Source organism: Lolium rigidum, chromosome 2 (assembly GCF_022539505.1).
Source record: "Lolium rigidum isolate FL_2022 chromosome 2, APGP_CSIRO_Lrig_0.1, whole genome shotgun sequence".
NCBI classification, from domain to species: domain Eukaryota; kingdom Viridiplantae; phylum Streptophyta; class Magnoliopsida; order Poales; family Poaceae; genus Lolium; species Lolium rigidum.
This window is the reverse complement of record NC_061509.1, coordinates 191,734,408-191,747,329: the sequence shown is the minus strand read 5'-3', so window position 1 is coordinate 191,747,329 and position 12,922 is coordinate 191,734,408. Positions and strand designations below refer to the sequence as shown.

At 42.9% G+C, this 12,922-nt stretch overlaps 1 pseudogene; it reads right to left on the bottom strand.

The window, feature by feature from the left end:
• Positions 1 to 1,165: 1,165 nt before the first annotated feature.
• LOC124692756 lies at positions 1,166 to 7,893 on the bottom strand (annotated as a pseudogene).
• Between the last annotated feature and the right edge of the window lie 5,029 nt (positions 7,894 to 12,922).

Below are 12,922 nucleotides of genomic sequence, written 5' to 3'. Positions count from 1 at the left end.
ATTCGCAATCCATATTATTTACTACCTCCATCCCAAAGCTTAAGGCTTATTTTTTGAAAAGTCAAACCAAATAAAGTTTGACCAAACATTTGGAAGAATATATCAACAAATATAATATTTTTTAGATACCACATGAAAATATATTTCATTATCTATCTAATAATATTGATTTTATATTTTGCATGTTAATGGTTTTTGGTAAAAACATAGTCAAACTTAACATAATTTGACTTTCTAAAAATAATATAAACCTTAAACTTTGGGATGGATGTAGTAGTTCTTACTCTGTTCACTAATATAAGATGTTTTGGCAAACTAAACATCTTATATTCATGAAGGGAGGGAGTATACATTAGGGGTCAAAGTCTGCATCAAAGACCATGGGGAAAAAGTGTGCCTTACATTTTGGGACGGAGGGCAGAGAATGGTGGAGGGTTATTACTGATTCATGTACCTTTCTTTGTCAGTGAACAAAACAAGTATGACGCATGATAGTCACTAGCAGGAAGAAATTAACCTAATCCCCCTGCAGCTTTCTTCTCCTCAAAGCGATCCCCTATGCTTTCGGCAAGCTCCAGAGCTGTCCTCAACTCCGTTACTGCCTTATCAAGGTCCCGATTTCTCATGTAGTTCCTCCCCTTCTTCAAATTTACCACCAACTGCTGCTTTCTGGAACAATAACCTCAATTTCTGTTGCTCTCCCTACTGGCGCATAAGCCCAGGAGCAAACGATTCAATCTGTGCCTATCTTCTAAGAGCGGTGTTAATCTGACGAAGTTGATTATTCAATCCCTTAAATTCCTCTTTTCTTTGCCGGCCTAATAATCCTACAATGTAAGATCACAGAGAAAAACAAAATTAGCACAGTAGGAAATGTCTCATCGTCAACAACACATATAGATATCAGGCATGCCAGTGAGAATTATTTGAGTATCTTACCACCCACAGCAGCTCCTATTAGAGCTACGGCAATAAAAATCGGCATATCAGCAAAAGAATTAGCTGGCTGACACGTCTCTACTGATGCCTCAAGAGGCATGTTAGCATGCGCCATTTTCTGCAGGCATACATTCTACAAGCAAAAAAATAAAACAGTCAATAGAAACCCATAAACAAAGATGTGCATTCTCAACAAGATTATGATTCACTCTTAACACGCTCCTTCTAAGTTTTGTGTCAAAATATGACAAAAGACCAGACAAATCAACACCCGTTTACAGATAGACCAACTGAAGTTCAGTGTAAAAAAGGAAATAAAATATACAATCCGTTACATGGATGTACTTTACTTTTGAATCCTGAAAAAATCATGTTACAACACCTTCAGTTATTATTACATATTTACACGCATACAAGTAGTGCTCAACTGCTCATGACTCACAAGTTATAAGCCTCTCCATCTGCCCCTAACTCAGATAGTACAGCCTTACACCAAAGTACAAAACTATCATCTGGAATGCCTCCCCAAACAAAAATGTGAGGTAGGAAAGGTATGAATGTATGATGGAGTAATTAGCTAAGTGAGGCCAACTTCTTCTCCAGACGCTTTGATGAGCGGAGGGCCTCCAGAGCCTCTGCCTGCTTCCCTTCCCGCTTGAAGGCGAGGGCCTTCAGTTTCTCAGCCTTGATCTGTTCCTCAAGCTGACTTTTCTCATTCTGAGGCTTGCTTGTAACTGTGACTGTTGGCCTTGCTTCTGCTTTCGCAGAAGGTTGCGCGTTCATAGACGGTGTGGACAGGTCAGCTGCGCTCCAGCCAATGGACTTTAAGGCAGACATCATCTGAGGATCGAGAAGATCCTCCACAAATGCGTCACTTGCTTCAGCCGACTTGCCTGCAGAGCTCGAACCCTGGCTATCTGCCTCCTCCAGTTGGCTCTCTAGTGACTTGGCCAACTCGAACTCCGCGTCTGCTTCCGCAGTCTTCCCTTCTCTCCTCAACTTGAGGGCATTGCGTTTGTGAGTGAGGGATTCACGTTGGATTCTGAGGCGATCTCGGCTAGACATTGCTTTCTGAGGCTGAACTGACTTATCCCCGGCTGGAGGGGCATGGGCCAACACGTCAGTGTGGATACTTGCACTAGCAGGTTGCTGGACCGAATTGCTCTGTTGCACAACTGATGTCGCTGACTCATACACACCAGCCACACCGTCTTGTTGGGCGCCTTCAAGACGCTTCTCTAAGAGTTTAGCTAGTTTTAATTCTTCTCTAGCTTCTGCCAACTTCCCTTCTCTCTTAAAAGCAACCGCTTTTCTCTTATGGAGTAAAATATCATCTCTGTGTGTGTCGCCTCCAGGTGCCTTTAGAGGATCCTTATGATCAAGAACATTAGAAGGTAAACGTGATCCTTCTGCAGTTCCTGAAAGATCAGCAATAGCTGTCCTGGATGCATGAGTTTCAGTTTGAGGTTTGATTCTACTAGCTACAGGATCTGTTGATGCATTAAGTTCGACTGCATGCACTGGCAATGAAACATCCTCCTTCGATGTATTTCTTAGTGATGATGCAGTAGCATCAACATGAGGGATATGTTGAATATCATATTTATTTTCCGCAGTCTGGTGTTCGTCAGGACCTGCAACTTTTGGCTGGCAGCTGAGCTAGCCAATTCTTCCATCTCCGACAGTTGCTCCTCCAAGACCTTCGCCTTCTCCAGTTCCTCTTCAGCTTCTGTATTCTTCCCTTCCCGCCTAAATGCAAGAGCCTTCCTTTTTATGGCAAGCAATTCCTTCTGGATCTGACCTTTATTCTTCTTTGGCTTCTTAGCAACTACAGGCGAAAGATTCGATGGTTTATGTGTTACTTTCACAGAATCAGTATCGTCTTCCCATCCCATATTTTTCAACACAGATAGCAATGCTGGATCCTGCATGTCATTGTCTGTCACCTCAGGTTCATAGCTTTCATCGGTGAAATCCAGACTTGGGGGTTCAGCCTTATATGGGGCTGTTGAACTAAAGTTCATATTTTCGTTGGCTACAGGTCTTTTAGAAGAATTTTCAAGCTCTTCGAGTTGCTTCTCAAGAATAGCGCCTTTCTTCAACTCTTCCTCGGCCTCATCGACCTTCCCATCCCTTCTCAAGGCTAGTGCCTTCTTTTTCAGAGCTAGCAGTTCCCTCTGGATTGCTAGCTTACTTTTTGGTGCTGATACACGACGCGTGCTAATCTCTGTGACAGTGATATCTTCAGTGTCTGTAATTTTCTGTCCTGGAGTAAGGACCTTTGATTCTGGCCGTTCACTTTCCAGATCCTTCTCAAGTAATTTTGCCTTTTTAAGCAATGACATGGCCTCTGCAATGTTACCAGCCTTCTTGTGAGCAACAGCCTCTCTTTTCAGTGCAAGCACTTCTTCCTTTAGTACTTCTTGATTCAAAGAAGAAACATGTTCATGACTTTCTGTTTGTTTGTCATCCTCGTCAGTCCAACCAAATGATCTTAGGGCAGCAGCCATATCTGGGTCATTGATGTCATCGTCTGTAACATCGAAGTTGCTATCAAACGCAAGATCATCTGAAGCACCCAGAATTTGTTCAAAACTGATAGCAGGTAGTCTTGAATTGTCAAATAGTATATCATCCTGGTTATCATCGTCCATGTTATGAATCATTGCAGCCAAATCATCATCAGACTCTTCTGCTTCGCCTAGAATCTCCTGTTCTTCCAGTTGTCTTTCCAAAATTTTGGCCTTCTTTAGTTCTTCCTTTGCTTCGGCAAGTTTACCTTCTCGCTTCAGCACTAGGGCCTGTCTCTTCAGAGCATTAACCTGAGATTTGTCAATACCACCACTTTTCTTGCCCTCTGATGATTTTGGCGCTACTTCTCTAAGAATCTGTGACAGCTCTCCTTCGACACTCATAGCAGTTGGCCTTGCTTCATCATGAAGATCTGCATCTGACCAGCCTAGATCTTTGAGTTCAGAGGCAAGATCACTCTTTTCTTTTCTAACCCTTTTCCCAGCTGGATCCCTTTTTGTTACAGCATCATCGCTATCATTTATCTTCTGGGTACTAATAACAGCACTTACATTAGGAGGTTTTGTAGCCATTCTTTTGCTCTTTCTCAATTCTAATTCAAGTGCTGCCGCTTGCCTCTCAAGCTCTTTACCACGTTTGAACGCACGCAGTGCTTCCTCGGGTTTTCCTTCTGACTTCAATGTTTTGTACCTGTTCTTCTCCTCTACTGCTTGTTGACGCAGTTCTTCCGGAGTAAAAATGGATGCAGTGTTGTTGAGTTCGTAATTTTGTGCTTCAGTTGAAAGGCTTCCACCTCCATTCCCCTCCATACTGGCTTTTCTGGAACCGGGACTAGAACTGGATGAGCTGGCAGTGCTTACGGTTTTCCCAGGAAGCTCAGAACCCAGAGATTCCCTGCGAGAAAACTGGCTGTGCACCCCATCACCTCCAAGAAGTTCACTAAGTATTTCATCCTCTGGTTTAGAAGCTGTTTTTGTGTTAGCTGTGAAAAGAACATTCAGAGGATTATTTACATGTTAAGTAGTTTTAGCAAAACAAATAGGAAAGGAAATATATATTTGTGTACTATTCAAGTTGGCAACTGCCTACTACTACAACTGGGAGTAAAACTTGACCATGTTTACAGCTTGGTGGAACCAACAGGTAGTTTGGTATTTTAAGTGTGCACCGTCCATCATAGATTGAATTCTATGCATGCACAATCCATTTTTCTTATTTGCATATTTCTTCATGGACATTTTCGTTCAGAGATTGTTAAGTTTATATGTGAAATACACAAAATAATAAACAAAAGCAAATGAAAATGAGAACTATGAAACAACCAAGCCAGTAACAACCTCACATCTGTAACATCTACAGAGTATAGAGCTTTTCATAATAAAGATCAAAATATGTCTGTAACTAGTTAGACAAGTCAGCACTACATTAAGAACTGTAGCTAACAGTCAAATTAGAACACTAACCAAAAATAATTTAAGCTCCATGTGACTGGACAAATACTGTGGAAGTGTTTAAATATTTTGCAGTAAGAAGAAGCAAGACACATTGTTTGGTTATTGAGTCAATTATCTCCAATGTTTTAAGCCAATGCGGGTACATATACATCTCATACAAAAACTCCAAACAGGGCATGAATGTTGCACAGCTTGGCCCAGCAGCTCGACTGTTCACAAGTGCCCAAATGCGCTCTGATTGGAAATATTGCACAATTCAAAAGAAATTATGTCCCATGCTAACAATCGGATTTTTAATTTGTAATCTAGCAGGACTTGTCACTTTAAGGTGTATCAGCTATCAAGTACTGACCAAATCATAACTTCTTGGAAACAAACTGACCTTTCAGGGTTCTATTTTTGTGCCCATATCTCATCTCATAACGCGCCGCTTCCTCAAGATTCTTGCAAGGATCACAAATTCGAACAGGTGAGTCGCCCTGTCCACGTAAAATCATCCTCTTTTGAGTGCAGCTGCTGCAGAAGAGGCCTCCGCATCTTTGGCAATGATGCTACATGTTAAATGCACAAAAATTAGCATAGCTCCTCCAACCATCTCCATAATATTACAAGAGATCTATAGTTTTTTTGCCAAATGGCAGATTTACGAACTATAAGCACAGTGAATCCAAGCATTTAATGTACTGAAACAACAAAACAACATACTCCCTCCGTTCAAAAAAGTCTGCTCAACTTTTTAGATACGGATGCATCTATAACTAAAGCATGTCCATATATCTCCGTATCTTAACAAAATTGAGCAGCTTTTTAGGGATGGAGGGAGATTATTTTTTCGACTCGCTGAATCCAAACTTCATGAGAGACCAGCACCAGCCATCTATCCCTGTGATGCCCAAACTGAGATTTGCTATTGCCAAGGGATGAGTTGAGCAGGAATAAGTTTGTCCGTCATAAGACAGCTAACATTGCAACTATTAACGACCAACAGATGGTAGCATTGATTAAACAATTGTTTTGATGGATTCATGTGTTTGCCCTTTCCTGGTGAATTTTGCAGGTAACTGAGAAAGTTTAGTAAGATATGCAGGCAAGGTTCTATAACTCAGTAGCAGGTACTCTATAAGCAACCCTATTTTGTAGCAAAAATACGGTAATCAGCCTTGTAACTAGCTTTCTGTTAAATATTTTGGATTTATGAATGTATGTCACCATAGCATAAACTAACATCAAAGCAATTTTCAGTCAACATACATAGCCCCCACACCCACCCACCCACTTTGTGCAATCTCAGGTAATGGCCTCATCCACCATGACATTTGTCAACTGTAGTCGAAGGTGTAAAGCTTACAACACATTGAGGTATGTTGTCCAATGATCCGAACTGAGTAATAATACGCTGAGATCATGTTGTCAACAACTCATCTAACCATCTTGTAAGACATGTTGAAAGCTCGCATTAAACCAGTTAAAACAGTTAATTCCCAGTTTTAGTTGAGAGGTGAGCGTGCAACGAGAACTCGTCCATGATCCAAGTAATCAGTAGACTTGTTCTCAGATCATAGCAAGCAACGTGAATAAGTGATCGAAAAGTGAAGAGGGTTTCCATGAAATGCAATTGAATTTTAGCTGGGCATAACACGCAATATGAGAAAAAAATATTGCAGAACCATCAGTAAATTTTGAAACCCAACTATTCTACCCTACTAGATTATGGCAGAGGCATCAATTTACAGTAAATAACATCAAAGCAATTTTGGGTCAATTTACACACACCCACACGCACACTCTTTGTGCAATCTCAGGTAATGGCCTCATCCTGCACGGTATTGCTGCCGTACAAATGTTGGAGCATGCTGTGGTCCGTTGGGACGCGATTCATACCAAGTACTGATAGGGTAAGATGGTGCATGAACAACCACCTTGTGAGCCATATCGAAACCTCACAACAGCTAAACCTTTTAAAATTGTTAAGCCTACGAGGTTCATGATCCAAGCAGTGAGTAGTCTTGTTCTTAGAACATAGCAAGCAACGTGAACATGGAACATGTGATCCAAAAGTGAAGAGGATTTCCATGAAATGCAATTGAATTTGAGATGGGCATGACACGCATTATGACAAAGAAAGATCGTCAGTAAATTTTGAAACCTAAGTATTCTACCTTAGAAGATTATGGCAGGGCGAGGGGAGTAGATTATGCTTGGCATCATCATCGCGATGCTAAAACCATGAGATTACCTTGCGAGTGAACAAGGAGAACTGCGCAGAACAGCCCTGGCAGTTGGACGCATCCAGCACCCAGGTTGCCCCTCGCATCGACGGCTTTGGCGGGAGCCCGATCTTTTCCAACATAGCTGCAAGTAGGAAGGAACCTCACGCGGCTACCTGCAAGCAGAGAACTCTGCAGGTTAGATTTGATCAGTAGACTAGACCTCATGTGAAGTTCATTAGAAGTATATTTGTATGCGATTCCCGAGGCTATGATCTACAGCAACAACTTACTACTAATCACTACTAGCAATAGGGGAGCGCTTGGCGTGGAATGGGGTTCTTCAGTTTGACCCCCAAAAAAATTAGAGTAGAGAAAATAATCTGCGCCCGCGCTTTGGCACCAACTCGTATGGGCTCAACTAAGATGGATCTTGCGATCACTTCCAGAGCAAGGGAATGATCTACTAGAACGAAACGGACCTGAGAACGATCCGCCGAAGCAAGCTAGCTAGGGTTTCTTTACCGACAGGAGAAGGGGCCAGTCCACGGCAGCCCAGCACCAGCAGTGGCGGAGCTTGAAAAAAAAATTCCCCCGTCCCGTGCTATGAAATCGCTAGAGAAAAACTCGGGAAGAAAGAAATGTACCTGGGGAAGAAAACTGGAGAGGAGCAGGGATCAATTCAGTCGCGTGCGTCGCTGTCCGGTGACTGAACCTCCAGCCGTCGCGTTGTGGCCTTGCGAGTTGCGATGCGGCCGCACTTGCAGGGCTGCGGGTGGCGGTGATGCCCTGGCGGCTGGCCCCTGGCTGCGGGCGGCGGCGCGGCGCTGCTGCCTCCACCGATTGCCTTATCTAAATCGCAAAACCTAGCAAGTTTGGGGAGAGATCGGAGAAAGAGGAATAGTCGACAGGAGGAAGAACACTCCACAACGCGTCCAATCTCTATTACACCAACTGTCTGCAAACGTAGGGAACTATTACCTCAATGACATGTGGACCCCATATATGTAAGGCGAACCCTACCCCTCTGATAAGGGGGATCCCAGCAGATTCTTCTAGGTGTTGCCCGATCTTTCACAGCGAGAACCTAGGTAGTAGATCCTCCTAACAACGCGATGAACGCAGCCTGGAGAAGAGGCAACGAATTCAGCAAGCAACGGATCGATGAATGATACGCCTCAAACCTTAAGCTAGATAATCCTTGATGAACACAAGAACCTTCGCAGCGGATATGATAGATAAACGGCAGCGCCGTACCCCCGGAGGGATGATACACGTGAACACACGCAATGGGGTAAACCCTAAACTTTAGTCTAACTTGTCTATCTCCAAACCCTAGCCGCCCCACATCCTTATATGAGGGGGAGGTGGCCGGCCAGCCTTTCTGAGCTGGGGCGCCCCACTATGGGCCTACCCTGGTTTGGTTTGGACAGGTCCAAAACCAAACACAACACTAATTTAATCCTAATTGGCCCACCACATGACCTGGCTACATTATTTCCTAACGTAGAATGAATGACACAACCTTAGACTTAATTATTACATGGCGTAGGTCGTCCTAGCGTGTCACTCCTGAATCCTCGATGGCGTACCACCTAGCTTTGGTGGAGTCCTGAAATTGGCCTCCACATAGGTCTCCATGCCCATATCATCGTGTCACTCCTGAATCCTCGATGGCGTACCACCTAGTTTTGGTGGAGTCCTGAAATTGGCCTCCACATAGGCCTCCATGCCCATATCACCCTCGGCCGACCGATCAGGCGCGGGGAATCGGTCGCTCCACTGCCGTTCGTTCCACCACATTATAACAGCATCTCCACTTGTCCTCCAAAGGTCCGGCGTTAAAATTTACGCCCAGCCACGACCTTAAATTAGTTTTTCAGTTGGTGCAGCCCAACTCGTTTTCAGCGTCAGCGTTAATGCTCGCCGATGCCCCCTCAACGATATTTAAAGCCATCGCGCCGTCTCCTAGCTGCACATTTCAGCCAGCCACAACTTCTTCCTCGTCGAGCAAATCGTCGCCCTCCTCCATCTTCTCCATCACCGGCACCCTTGCCATGGACCAATGCAAAGCAGACGGCGGCTGTGGTGACCCGGCATACCACTGCATGGTGTAGTATGCAAGTCTGATATAACACCAATGAAACACCGTTCCACTAGTATTATATCGCTCAGAGTGGTACAACAGAAACATATGCGGGTCCAAGGCATGTCTATAGAATTACATACGGACTACGTTACATAAGATCAAGCACGAGCCTCCTACTTTACAATGAGGGTAAATCCGCAAATAAACTCCAGAAGAACGACTCGTAGTCTAATCCTATCACGAACTCTATTTGTAGAGTATTTGACTAGCTATAGGGTCTATGAATAGATTCTAGCTAAATAGGAGCTAAGTTTAGGAAGCTAGTTCCTTCTATTGCTAATCTAGGTTGTCTTCTTGTTGAATGTGGTGTTTGACTCCTCCGACGGATTCATGTCCCTTGAAGTAGTTGTTGATTTCCTCGGTCTTCGAGTTGCACTCGTAGATCCTCCTTCATGGCCTCCATATCTAAGCAGGGGATTTAAGAGTGGGATGAGTACGAGCGTACTCAACAAGTTCATTATAGGAAAGAGGTGTTTAATGCACTAGCTACGGCATTAGACCGGAAAGTCTAATACCAATGCAGGTTTTCATAACCATTTCTTCAAAAGGTTGCTTTTATTCGGAAGAACTATGTCCGACTGACCTTCACCGGTTTACTAGAACTTCATGGAGCTCCTTTCCGGCCGCGTTCGCAGTTCCATATCCCGGAACGAGGAGTGACGAGTCACGGTTCTTTACACTCTGCAGAGGTGTGTTGCTTTACCCATAAGAGATCTTAACCTTGGTGCCAACGGGCGCGCAACCCGTCCACACTTCCTATGGTGTGAGGCCCGGTATAAGGTCTAGCCAATCATGTTCCTCCGCTACCTCGAACACCCACCCTTTGTTGCATGCGCCGACCACGGGTCCACGTCGGTCCCATTATTCCTGTAGATTTCAAGGTGGACCCCGACCACGACAACGATGCTTGGGCTCTACCATACACTCCTACGCCGGTAGCTGCAACCCATCATAGACCGCAATACCGTGGGGACTTAGGACTCCCCGGCCTCACCGCTTGCTCCTTCGGGCGACAAGTGTACTATGGACTATGCCGTGGGGACTTAGGACTCCCCGGCCCTCACCGGCTTGCCCCCTTGGATTACAAGTGTACTACGGTAAAGCGCATCCGTTGATGAACGAGAGGTGGAAACACTTTTGACTACTCCGTCCCACTCCGGATCTTATGGTTAACACGGGTATTACGGCACAAGAATCACTGGCGACATTTGTTGTTTAATCCTAGATGGATATCAACCCGTGCAATGGAACCTCCACCATATCAACACAATCCATGGTTCCATTGCCCACCACATAGTCATATTCATAGTTATGAAAGTAGTGGTTTTGATTTTTATGCAATAGTGATAACCATAGTACTTTGCAATTAATTTGATAGAAATACTCAAATGACATGAGCAAGTGATGAACTTGCCTTTCTTGGCTGCAAGATTATGCAGACAAGGTCTTCGATACGTAGTAACTCCAAATTCTGAAATAGCATCATCGTCCGGTAAGGACGATGTTTAAAAGATTGGCAAGGATGCAATAATGCATAAGTATGAGATGCAATCGCTCTAAGCGTGACCTAACCCCGATGATTTAGGATTAGTGAATTGAAATGTTTTGTTTAGAATGTGTTGCACTTTTAGGGTGATTCACAAACAAGGTTCTTATTCGAGGTGTGATTACTTGGTATTGTCAACGAGTAGACAATAAAGAATAATAATCAATTGAGCACACAAAGAATGATAATTGGCATAATGTTATCAAGTAAAGAACAGTGGTCGGTTTAGTACTAGATGGCATGGTTAAGGATTAATTATCATATACTTCAAAAGAATAACTTTTGAAGAACATGTTCTTTAATAAAGAACAAGTATGGTAATTAGGTTGGTGGAGTTCTATAATTTATTATGGTTCCAAGTAGTTTTTGGAGTAAGTGTTAGATGGATCACAACAATGTTGGACTCATCGACACCTAGGGCTTGTAAGGTTAAGATAAGCCTAGGCATCCTAAGCAATTCATTATACATGGTTGTTGTCAAGGTTGGTTTATCTTGCTAATGATAGTCGGCTAGGGTTTATAGGTCCTTATAAGCAAGGTTGGTGATGACTCCTTATTTTCTTCAAAAGAATAACTTTTGAAGAACATACTTCTTAAATAAATATAAGTATATCAATTAGGGTTGAGGTTGTCTAGGTTTGCTATTGGATCTACTAAGTAAGGAATGGTTGGTTCCTAAATAGGAGGGTTCATAAGTATCTCACACTGATAGGGTTTAGTGTGTATGGGATGTGTTGTCAATATTAGCATGGTTGCTATTGGAGTTCATCACAATGGTGTGATGCTAAATAAGGATAAATAAGGATGTTGGTTTTGGTAATAGGATCTAGGGTTTACACTTGGTTGATCATATTTGATCACCTTGGTTTAATGGTATGCATACATGGAATACTAATTTGCTAGTGATAGGGTTCTACATTTTATGTGGACATAGGTATGTCTTTTAGTTGCTAATGGTGGCTCTATGATTTGAATTAGAGTACCATGATCATCTGTTCTAACCTTGGGTTTAGGTTAGAAACAAATTAGGGTTCACATGTAATAATGGAACTAGGGTTCCCAATTAATTTTAGGGTTTTAGAGTTCAACATGAAATGATAGGGTTGTATTATTATTCCATATGGAATTAGGGTTTACCATTTACCCTATGGTTCAATGATTAATAACTTCATGGTAAAGTTGAAGTTATTAGTTGAAATTGGCATTTTATTCTTTTTAAACCATTAATAATTAAGTAATTATTAATTAGGGTTTAAATCTCTCTAATAAAGATTTAACAAATAATAAATAAAGAAAATAAGGTTTCATGTTTTTCTTTATTTATTTATTGGTTTTTATTTAATTTGGATAGTTTTCCTAATTTCTGAATTTTAATTGTATTAAGAATTAAAATAAAAAGCTTAAATAACAAGTATTAAATAATTAAATTTTTTTAAAAAATAAAAATTTCATTTTATATTTTTATTGGATAGAGTTTATCTTTATAAGAATTTTGATATCTTATATTTATTTTTCTGAGTTATTATGAATTTTCTAGATTTATTTGAAGGTGCAGTAATTTTCTGGAATTAAGTTTAAATAGAAATGGCTAAATGTACCGGTTGGGTTCTACCCGTGTCACTGACTGGTCGACCATAGTCCACGTCAGCAGCCACGCGGACGAAGACTGGTCAAAATTTGACCGGCATTTGACCTCGTCGACGGCTAATCGCCGGCGAGGCAGTATGCGACGGCGCCGCCGATTTCTGGCGCCCCAGGATGCGCGGCTAGGTTCTATCGGATCCTCGCGACACGCTGAGTACCGTGGTGAGGTTGGTTTTCCCGAATGGCCACCGGAGCATCGCCGGAGAACAAGTCCGCGGCGGAGCAAGTCCGGCGAGTTACGGAACTAGGGTTACCGGTGATTCTAGGACACAATAAGAGGTGCTGGAGATGCGGGGGCTCACCCTGATTCTTCCTAGAGGGTCGCCGGAGTCGATCGGAGACGAGGTCGATGACGATTTCCATTTTCCGGCGGAATGCCGGCGGAAGGGAATGGAGGATTGGCGGCTTCTGGGATCTCCTCTTCTCGATTCCTCCCACCAGGATGCCCACC